The sequence below is a fragment of the Oncorhynchus mykiss genome, chromosome 12 (assembly GCF_013265735.2).
Source record: "Oncorhynchus mykiss isolate Arlee chromosome 12, USDA_OmykA_1.1, whole genome shotgun sequence".
Lineage (NCBI taxonomy): Eukaryota > Metazoa > Chordata > Actinopteri > Salmoniformes > Salmonidae > Oncorhynchus > Oncorhynchus mykiss.
Genome location: NC_048576.1, coordinates 4403307 through 4414468, shown reverse-complemented (window position 1 = coordinate 4414468; position 11162 = coordinate 4403307). Strand labels below are relative to the sequence as shown.

Below are 11162 nucleotides of genomic sequence, written 5' to 3'. Positions count from 1 at the left end.
TACAGAGTCAATGTGAAGGCTATATACAGGGAGTACCGGTACAGAGTCTATGTGGAGGCTATATACAGGGGGTACCGGTACAGAGTCAATGTGAAGGCTATATACAGGGGGTACCGGTACAGAGTCAATGTGGAGGCTATATACAGGGTGTTACGGTACAGAGTCAATATGGAGGCTATATACAGGGGGTACCGGTACAGAGTCAATGTGGAGGCTATATACAGGGTGTTACGGTACAGAGTCAATGTGGAGGCTATATACAGGGGGTACTGGTACAGAGTCAATGTGGAGGCTATATACAGGGTGTTACGGGACAGAGTCAATGTGGAGACTATATACAGGGGGTACCGGTACAGAGTCAATGTGGAGACTATATACAGGGGGTACCGGTACAGAGTGAATTTGGAGGCTATATACAGGGTGTTACGGTACAGAGTCAGTGTGGAGGCTATATACAGGGGGTAGCGGTACAGAGTCAATGTGGAGGCTATATACAGGGGGTACCGGTACAGAGTCAATGTGGAGGCTATATACAGGGTGTTACGGTACAGAGTCAATGTGGAGGCTATATACAGGGTGTTACGGTACAGAGTCAATGTGGAGGCTATATACAGGGGGTACTGGTACAGAGTCAATGTGGAGGCTATATACAGGGTGTTATGGTACAGAGTCAATGTGGAGGCTATGTACAGGGTGTTACGGGACAGGGTCAATGTGGAGACTATATACAAGGGGTACCGGTACAGAGTCAATGTGAAGGCTATATACAGGGGGTACCGGTACAGAGTCTATGTGGAGGCTATATACAAGGGGTACCGGTACAGAGTCAATGTGAAGGCTATATACAGGGGGTACCGGTACAGAGTCAATGTGGAGGCTATATACAGGGTGTTACGGTACAGAGTCAATATGGAGGCTATATACAGGGGGTACCGGTACAGAGTCAATGTGGAGGCTATATACAGGGTGTTACGGTACAGAGTCAATGTGGAGGCTATATACAGGGGGTACTGGTACAGAGTCAATGTGGAGGCTATATACAGGGTGTTACGGGACAGAGTCAATGTGGAGACTATATACAGGGGGTACCGGTACAGAGTCAATGTGGAGACTATATACAGGGGGTACCGGTACAGAGTGAATTTGGAGGCTATATACAGGGTGTTACGGTACAGAGTCAGTGTGGAGGCTATATACAGGGGGTAGCGGTACAGAGTCAATGTGGAGGCTATATACAGGGGGTACCGGTACAGAGTCAATGTGGAGGCTATATACAGGGGGTACCGGTACAGAGTCAATGTGAAGGCTATATACAGGGGGTACCGGTACAGAGTCAATGTGGAGGCTATATACAGGGTGTTACGGTACAGAGTCAATATGGAGGCTATATACAGGGGGTACCGGTACAGAGTCAATGTGGAGGCTATATACAGGGTGTTACGGTACAGAGTCAATGTGGAGGCTATATACAGGGTGTTACGGTACAGAGTCAATGTGGAGACTATATACAAGGGGTACCGGTACAGAGTCAATGTGAAGGCTATATACAGGGGGTACCGGTACAGAGTCTATGTGGAGGCTATATACAGGGGGTACCGGTACATAGTCAATGTGGAGGCTATATACAGAGGGTACCGGTACAGAGTCAATGTGGAGGCTATATACAGGGGGTACTGGTACAGAGTCAATGTGGAGGCTATATACAGGGTGTACCGGTACAGAGTCAATGTGGAGGCTATATACAGGGGGTACTGGTACAGAGTCAATGTGGAGGCTATATACAGGGGGTACCGGTACAGAGTCAATGTGGAGGCTATATACAGAGGGTACCGGTACAGAGTCAATGTGGAGGCTATGTACAGGGTGTTACGGTACAGAGTCAGTGTGGAGGCTATATACAGGGGGTACCGGTACAGAGTCAATGTGGAGACTATATACAGGGGGTACCGGTACAGAGTCAATGTGGAGGCTATATACAGGGGGTACCGGTACAGAGTCAATGTGGAGACTATATACAGGGGGTACCGGTACAGAGTCAATGTGGAGACTATATACAGAGGGTACCGGTACAGAGTCAATGTGGAGGCTATATACAGGGGGTACCGGTACAGAGTCAATGTGGAGGCTATATACAGGGTGTTACGGTACAGAGTCAATATGGAGGCTATATACAGGGGGTACCGGTACAGAGTCAATGTGGAGGCTATATACAGGGTGTTACGGTACAGAGTCAATGTGGAGGCTATATACAGGGGGTACTGGTACAGAGTCAATGTGGAGGCTATATACAGGGTGTTACGGGACAGAGTCAATGTGGAGACTATATACAGGGGGTACCGGTACAGAGTCAATGTGGAGACTATATACAGGGGGTACCGGTACAGAGTGAATTTGGAGGCTATATACAGGGTGTTACGGTACAGAGTCAGTGTGGAGGCTATATACAGGGGGTAGCGGTACAGAGTCAATGTGGAGGCTATATACAGGGGGTACCGGTACAGAGTCAATGTGGAGGCTATATACAGGGGGTACCGGTACAGAGTCAATGTGAAGGCTATATACAGGGGGTACCGGTACAGAGTCAATGTGGAGGCTATATACAGGGTGTTACGGTACAGAGTCAATATGGAGGCTATATACAGGGGGTACCGGTACAGAGTCAATGTGGAGGCTATATACAGGGTGTTACGGTACAGAGTCAATGTGGAGGCTATATACAGGGTGTTACGGTACAGAGTCAATGTGGAGGCTATATACAGGGGGTACTGGTACAGAGTCAATGTGGAGGCTATATACAGGGTGTTATGGTACAGAGTCAATGTGGAGGCTATGTACAGGGTGTTACGGGACAGGGTCAATGTGGAGACTATATACAAGGGGTACCGGTACAGAGTCAATGTGAAGGCTATATACAGGGGGTACCGGTACAGAGTCTATGTGGAGGCTATATACAGGGGGTACCGGTACATAGTCAATGTGGAGGCTATATACAGAGGGTACCGGTACAGAGTCAATGTGGAGGCTATATACAGGGGGTACTGGTACAGAGTCAATGTGGAGGCTATATACAGGGGGTAGCGGTACAGAGTCAATGTGGAGGCTATATACAGGGGGTACCGGTACAGAGTCAATGTGGAGGCTATATACAGGGGGTACCGGTACAGAGTCAATGTGAAGGCTATATACAGGGGGTACCGGTACAGAGTCAATGTGGAGGCTATATACAGGGTGTTACGGTACAGAGTCAATATGGAGGCTATATACAGGGGGTACCGGTACAGAGTCAATGTGGAGGCTATATACAGGGTGTTACGGTACAGAGTCAATGTGGAGGCTATATACAGGGTGTTACGGTACAGAGTCAATGTGGAGACTATATACAAGGGGTACCGGTACAGAGTCAATGTGAAGGCTATATACAGGGGGTACCGGTACAGAGTCTATGTGGAGGCTATATACAGGGGGTACCGGTACATAGTCAATGTGGAGGCTATATACAGAGGGTACCGGTACAGAGTCAATGTGGAGGCTATATACAGGGGGTACTGGTACAGAGTCAATGTGGAGGCTATATACAGGGTGTACCGGTACAGAGTCAATGTGGAGGCTATATACAGGGGGTACTGGTACAGAGTCAATGTGGAGGCTATATACAGGGGGTACCGGTACAGAGTCAATGTGGAGGCTATATACAGAGGGTACCGGTACAGAGTCAATGTGGAGGCTATATACAGGGTGTTACGGTACAGAGTCAGTGTGGAGGCTATATACAGGGGGTACCGGTACAGAGTCAATGTGGAGACTATATACAGGGGGTACCGGTACAGAGTCAATGTGGAGGCTATATACAGGGGGTACCGGTACAGAGTCAATGTGGAGACTATATACAGGGGGTACCGGTACAGAGTCAATGTGGAGACTATATACAGAGGGTACCGGTACAGAGTCAATGTGGAGGCTATATACAGGGGGTACCGGTACAGAGTCAATGTGGAGGCTATATACAGGGTGTTACGGTACAGAGTCAATATGGAGGCTATATACAGGGGGTACCGGTACAGAGTCAATGTGGAGGCTATATACAGGGTGTTACGGTACAGAGTCAATGTGGAGGCTATATACAGGGGGTACTGGTACAGAGTCAATGTGGAGGCTATATACAGGGTGTTACGGGACAGAGTCAATGTGGAGACTATATACAGGGGGTACCGGTACAGAGTCAATGTGGAGACTATATACAGGGGGTACCGGTACAGAGTGAATTTGGAGGCTATATACAGGGTGTTACGGTACAGAGTCAGTGTGGAGGCTATATACAGGGGGTAGCGGTACAGAGTCAATGTGGAGGCTATATACAGGGGGTACCGGTACAGAGTCAATGTGGAGGCTATATACAGGGGGTACCGGTACAGAGTCAATGTGAAGGCTATATACAGGGGGTACCGGTACAGAGTCAATGTGGAGGCTATATACAGGGTGTTACGGTACAGAGTCAATATGGAGGCTATATACAGGGGGTACCGGTACAGAGTCAATGTGGAGGCTATATACAGGGTGTTACGGTACAGAGTCAATGTGGAGGCTATATACAGGGTGTTATGGTACAGAGTCAATGTGGAGGCTATGTACAGGGTGTTACGGGACAGGGTCAATGTGGAGACTATATACAAGGGGTACCGGTACAGAGTCAATGTGAAGGCTATATACAGGGGGTACCGGTACAGAGTCTATGTGGAGGCTATATACAGGGGGTACCGGTACATAGTCAATGTGGAGGCTATATACAGAGGGTACCGGTACAGAGTCAATGTGGAGGCTATATACAGGGGGTACTGGTACAGAGTCAATGTGGAGGCTATATACAGGGTGTACCGGTACAGAGTCAATGTGGAGGCTATATACAGGGGGTACTGGTACAGAGTCAATGTGGAGGCTATATACAGGGGGTACCGGTACAGAGTCAATATGGAGGCTATATACAGGGGGTACCGGTACAGAGTCAATGTGGAGGCTATATACAGGGTGTTACGGTACAGAGTCAATGTGGAGGCTATATACAGGGTGTTATGGTACAGAGTCAATGTGGAGGCTATGTACAGGGTGTTACGGGACAGGGTCAATGTGGAGACTATATACAAGGGGTACCGGTACAGAGTCAATGTGAAGGCTATATACAGGGGGTACCGGTACAGAGTCTATGTGGAGGCTATATACAGGGGGTACCGGTACATAGTCAATGTGGAGGCTATATACAGAGGGTACCGGTACAGAGTCAATGTGGAGGCTATATACAGGGGGTACTGGTACAGAGTCAATGTGGAGGCTATATACAGGGTGTACCGGTACAGAGTCAATGTGGAGGCTATATACAGGGGGTACTGGTACAGAGTCAATGTGGAGGCTATATACAGGGGGTACCGGTACAGAGTCAATGTGGAGGCTATATACAGAGGGTACCGGTACAGAGTCAATGTGGAGGCTATATACAGGGTGTTACGGTACAGAGTCAGTGTGGAGGCTATATACAGGGGGTACCGGTACAGAGTCAATGTGGAGACTATATACAGGGGGTACCGGTACAGAGTCAATGTGGAGGCTATATACAGGGGGTACCGGTACAGAGTCAATGTGGAGACTATATACAGGGGGTACTGGTACAGAGTCAATGTGGAGACTATATACAGAGGGTACCGGTACAGAGTCAATGTGGAGGCTATATACAGGGGGTACCGGTACAGAGTCAATGTGGAGGCTATATACAGGGTGTTACGGTACAGAGTCAGTGTGGAGGCTATATACAGGGTGTTACGGTACAGAGTCAGTGTGGAGAGGATGATTCATCGACAATACATTTGATCTAACTGTATATTTGGAGTGCAGAGAACTGCTTTTGTGGACATTCTGTGGAGACCCTCTAGTGTAGTAGAGACCCTCTAGTGTAGTAGAGACCCTCTAGTGTAGTAGAGACCCTCTAGTGTAGTAGATATCTAGTGTAGTAGAGACCCTCTAGTGTAGTAGAGACCCTCTAGTGTAGTAGATATCTAGTGTAGTAGAGACCCTTTAGTGTAGTAGAGACCCTCTAGTGTAGTAGAGACCCTTTAGTGTAGTAGAGACCCTCTAGTGTAGTAGAGACCCTCTAGTGTAGTAGAGACCCTCTAGTGTAGTAGAGACCCTCTAGTGTAGTAGATATCTAGTGTAGTAGAGACTCTCTAGTGTAGTAGAGACCCTCTAGTGTAGTAGAGACCCTCTAGTGTAGTAGAGACTCTCTAGTGTAGTAGAGACCCTCTAGTGTAGTAGAGACCCTCTAGTGTAGTAGAGACCCTCTAGTGTAGTAGAGACCCTCTAGTGTAGTAGAGACCCTCTAGTGTAGTAGAGACACCCTTTAGTGTAGTAGAGACCCTCTAGTGTAGTAGAGACCCACCCTCTAGTGTAGTAGAGACCCTCTAGTGTAGTAGAGACCCTTTAGTGTAGTAGAGACCCTCTAGTGTAGTAGAGACCCTTTAGTGTAGTAGAGACTCTCTAGTGTAGTAGAGACCCTTTAGTGTAGTAGAGACCCTCTAGTGTAGTAGATATCTAGTGTAGTAGAGACCCTCTAGTGTAGTAGAGACCCTTTAGTGTAGTAGAGACCCTCTAGTGTAGTAGATATCTAGTGTAGTAGAGACTCTCTAGTGTAGTAGAGACCCTTTAGTGTAGTAGAGACCCTTTAGTGTAGTAGAGACCCTTTAGTGTAGTAGAGACCCTCTAGTGTAGTAGAGACCCTCTAGTGTAGTAGAGACCCTTTAGTGTAGTAGAGACCCTTTAGTGTAGTAGAGACCCTCTAGTGTAGTAGAGACCCTTTAGTGTAGTAGAGACCCTTTAGTGTAGTAGAGACCCTTTAGTGTAGTAGAGACCCTTTAGTGTAGTAGAGACCCTCTAGTGTAGTAGAGACCCTCTAGTGTAGTAGAGACCCTTTAGTGTAGTAGAGACCCTCTAGTGTAGTAGAGACCCTCTAGTGTAGTAGAGACCCTCTAGTGTAGTAGAGACCCTCTAGTGTAGTAGATATCAAGTGTAGTAGAGACCCCCTAGTGTAGTAGAGACCCTCTTGTGTAGTTGGTATCTAGTGTAGTAGAGACCCTCTAGTGTAGTAGAGACTCTAGTATAGTAGAGACCCTCTAGTGTAGTTGATATCTAGAGGACATTCTGTGGAGACCCTCTAGTGTAGTAGATATCTAGTGTAGTAGAGACCCTCTAGTGTAGTAGAGACTCTCTAGTGTAGTAGAGACCCTCTAGTGTAGTAGAGACCCTCTAGTGTAGTAGATATCTAGTGTAGTAGAGACCCTCTAGTGTAGTAGAGACCCTCTAGTGTAGTAGAGACTCTAGTATAGTAGAGACCCTCTAGTGTAGTAGATATCTAGAGGACATTCTGTGGAGACCCTCTAGTGTAGTAGATATCTAGTGTAGTAGAGACCCTCTAGTGTAGTAGAGACCCTCTAGTGTAGTAGAGACTCTAGTATAGTAGAGACCCTCTAGTGTAGTTGAGACCCTCTAGTGTAGTTGATATCTAGAGGACATTCTGTGGAGACCCTCTAGTGTAGTAGATATCTAGTGTAGTAGAGACCCTCTAGTGTAGTAGAGACCCTCTAGTGTAGTAGAGACTCTAGTATAGTAGAGACCCTCTAGTGTAGTAGATATCTAGTGTAGTAGAGACCCTCTAGTGTAGTAGAGACCCTCTAGTGTAGTAGAGACCCTCTAGTGTAGTAGAGACCCTTTAGTGTAGTAGAGACCCTCTAGTGTAGTAGAGACCCTCTAGTGTAGTAGAGACCCTTTAGTGTAGTAGAGACCCTCTAGTGTAGTAGAGACCCTCTAGTGTAGTAGAGACCCTCTAGTGTAGTAGAGACCCTCTAGTGTAGTAGATATCCAGCTCCACTGTTTTGAAACTGTAGAATATATTACTTTGAATAGATTTTCTTGGTCCTAGATTCATGAAATGTTCCAAGGTCCTCTAGACCGGGGACCTGGCGGGAACTTAGCATCTGGCTCACCTCTGAACCTGGGACCTGGCGGGAACTCAGCATCTGGCTCACCTCTGGACCGGGGACCTGGCGGGAACTCAGCATCTGGCCCACATCTGGACTGGGACCTGGCGGGAACTCAGCATCTGGCCCAGCTCTGGACCTCAATATACAGCAGGGTCACAACATCAGGTTTTCAGCGAGCCTGAGATGTGACTTCCGCTTCCCGACCATTTTTATGTCACTTATATATTGAAGCGACTTCTTTGTAGCAGGTTAGGATAATTAAAATAGCAGGTTAGGAGACTGAGTTTAAGGTTAGGGGAAAAAGTTAGTGTTGGCAAAAAATGCACTCCTAACCTGCTATGAAAATCACTTTGTACCGAAGTGGCGTGAAAAGAGTGTGTCCGTTCATAACAAGGAGGTACTCAATCTTAACTCCTCCTCCACGTTTATTGGATTGGTTGAAGAGCAACCAGGACCAGAAGGAATTAAATGCCTTTTCTTTAATGCTACATTAGGTTAACTTTGATACAACCTCCTCCCCGGGATAACTACACATGGGCAGAAGTGTATGGTGGACAATATTTTGATATAAAAACGAGAAAAAAACTATTGAGTGTATCCTCAACATTTCAAGCCATCAAAGTTCGTATTGTAGTATAAACCATCACAGTTTATATTGTAACGATCCCTGGGTTTATAAGCGCGGATATCGACTCTACCGCTTGAGCATGACTTTACAGTCGATAGCGAGCTTGACTTCAGGCTAGAAGATCGAGGGTTCGAGACCTGCTCCCTGCCTTCCTTATGGTCAAGAAATTGTGAAAATGACGTTTGGAGATTGGACTAATAGTAGAGTATCTGAGGTTTTATGCTATTGGCTTGGGCTGGTGGTGGATTCATCCTCAACCTTCTCGCCAAGTAGTCAGTAAACTGACAGGTGTACAGGTGATACACGGGTTGTGACTCCGCCAAAAAAACCCAGTTTGTAAAAAATAAAGACTAATTCCGGGTGGATGAGACGTCAGTGCCCGTTGATCGCGGGGACGCTGTATGAAAGCTCATTATAACGCCTGAGTGGGTTCTCAGTGGTAAAAACACGCCTTGTCCCCGCCTCCGATTCACAGCATCCCCTTCACGTCCTCTCTTTCTGATCACCCGTCTCAAAGTACACGCTGGAGCACTCGGACAATACGATGGAGTAGCATGACTTTGTCCTTTCTTTCATTTCCCTTTGATGGATTTGCACTTCCTTTGGAATATACTTTAATCACACGGTAAGTTGTCCGTGATGCAGTCGGTTGCACACTGACCCACGGGTGAGAAATACGCGGAATGGTTGCTATTCGCCAATTCAACTGTTGTCTATTGTTGCTGACATCGTCCGCGGTCGATAGGCTCCTGCTGTAATGGACAAGTGGTTTTGACATGTGTGGAGTGGCAGCGTGTTTCTGTCAGCCCGTTACATGTAGCCAGTGTTTCACTACAGCGTCACTTTTGTTTCAATGGTCAAACCTGGAGAGGGAAGCCGCACGTTGTGGATGGAGGACAGGCTACTACTACTGGCATGGTCCTCAGAGGGTCCTTTTGACCAGCGAGGAGCCGTGGACTCAGACAAACACCTGCCTCTGGAAGTCATTTAGGACCGTGAGGTGATGGCTGTCTCATTACCACACCGTCGTCGTGTTGACTTTTACATCCCGAGTTGTGTGAGAGCCTATACATCCTAAACAGACATAATATGTTCGCCATTAGCGGGGACGTGGTGATGCAGCCTAGTTGTTTTTGTCGCCTTTTTTTTGTTGTCGTTGTCCGGTTTAGGAGCAGTGCTGATTTTAGGATAATAATGAATACATGAACAAGTGAGACCTGATCCTAGATCAGCACTCCTACTCTAAGATCCTTGATGTGTGATCTCCCGGATCATCTTTACCCCAATCTGATTGCACACGATGCCCTACGGGCTGTGGCCCTTCTAGTTGGTGTTGAGGTACACATCAGGCCTATTATGATATTGATGTGTGTCGATGCAATAAAGCAATTCGGGTGATTTTCAACAACAACGTGGAAATCCCCCCCCCCCCCCCCCCCCCATCAAAAGAGATTGAATTCACTCAGCTCTATTGGATCAGCTAATGTATCTGGCCAGTGGCTTCACATGGGCACATCATCACACTGTGTCATTTCCTAAGGGCCCTGGTCAACAGTAGTTTACTATATATAGGGAATATACTTCAGCTATGGACAGCTCCTATGGATGGATGGAAAGCCCTACAGAGTCCCCATCACCACCATAGCCTGAGAATGTGTAGATGTTGCTCACCAGGTTACACATTCATGCATTTGTACACACACACACACACACACACACATAGACAGCCTCATTTTCAGTGTGGAGGGTGAATTCATGATGTCTTGTAGTGTTCATTAGTTTCTTCTCATTGGCTAGATTAGTAATGAATGTGTATTGTGCTGTGTATTAATCAGTGAAGGCTGGACAAGCTCTAGGCTACAACATTGTGTTCTATAAGCTCCAGCTGGCTATTCAAATAGCGACTACTAACCCCCCCCCCCCCCCCCCAGTTGGCAACTTCTTTCTTTAGGATGGATACTTCGGAATGTCGGGAACACACTGCCTATAGGCTACAACACATCGACACAGATAAACTACAATAAACTACTGCCGTAGGTTAAATCTATATCTTAAACACTTTTATTAGTGTCAAATTATACAGATACAGTCTCAACACAGCAGCCAGTCAGCATTTAGAAATGCATGCAGCTGTATTTCAAGAAAATAAAGTCTGACCCCCCCTCCCATAAAAACCGCCAAACCTTTCAGACTGAACTAAGCACATATAAACACTGTTCAGACTGAACTAAGCACATATAAACACCGTTCAGACTGAACTAAGCACATATAAACACTGTTCAGACTGAACTAAGCACATATAAACACTGTTCAGACTGAACTAAGCACATATAAACACTGTTCAGACTGAACTAAGCACATATAAACACCGTTCAGACTGAACTAAGCACATATAAACACTGTTCAGACTGAACTAAGCACATATAAACACTGTTCAGACTGAACTAAGCACATATAAACACTGTTCAGACTGAACTAAGCACATATAAACACTGTTCAGATTGAACTAAGCACAT

General features: G+C 46.6%; 1 protein-coding gene across 1 annotated transcript in view; it reads left to right on the top strand.

Moving 5' to 3' along the window:
• Positions 1-9086: 9086 nt before the first annotated feature.
• The window catches only part of LOC110536862 (phospholipid phosphatase-related protein type 1), a 169883-nt gene continuing 167807 nt past the window's right edge, over positions 9087-11162 (top strand). Inside the window, exon 1 of the mRNA XM_036936736.1 lies at positions 9087-9271. The gene's annotated coding sequence lies outside the window, so the exon portion shown is untranslated. The remainder of the gene's footprint in view (positions 9272-11162) is intronic.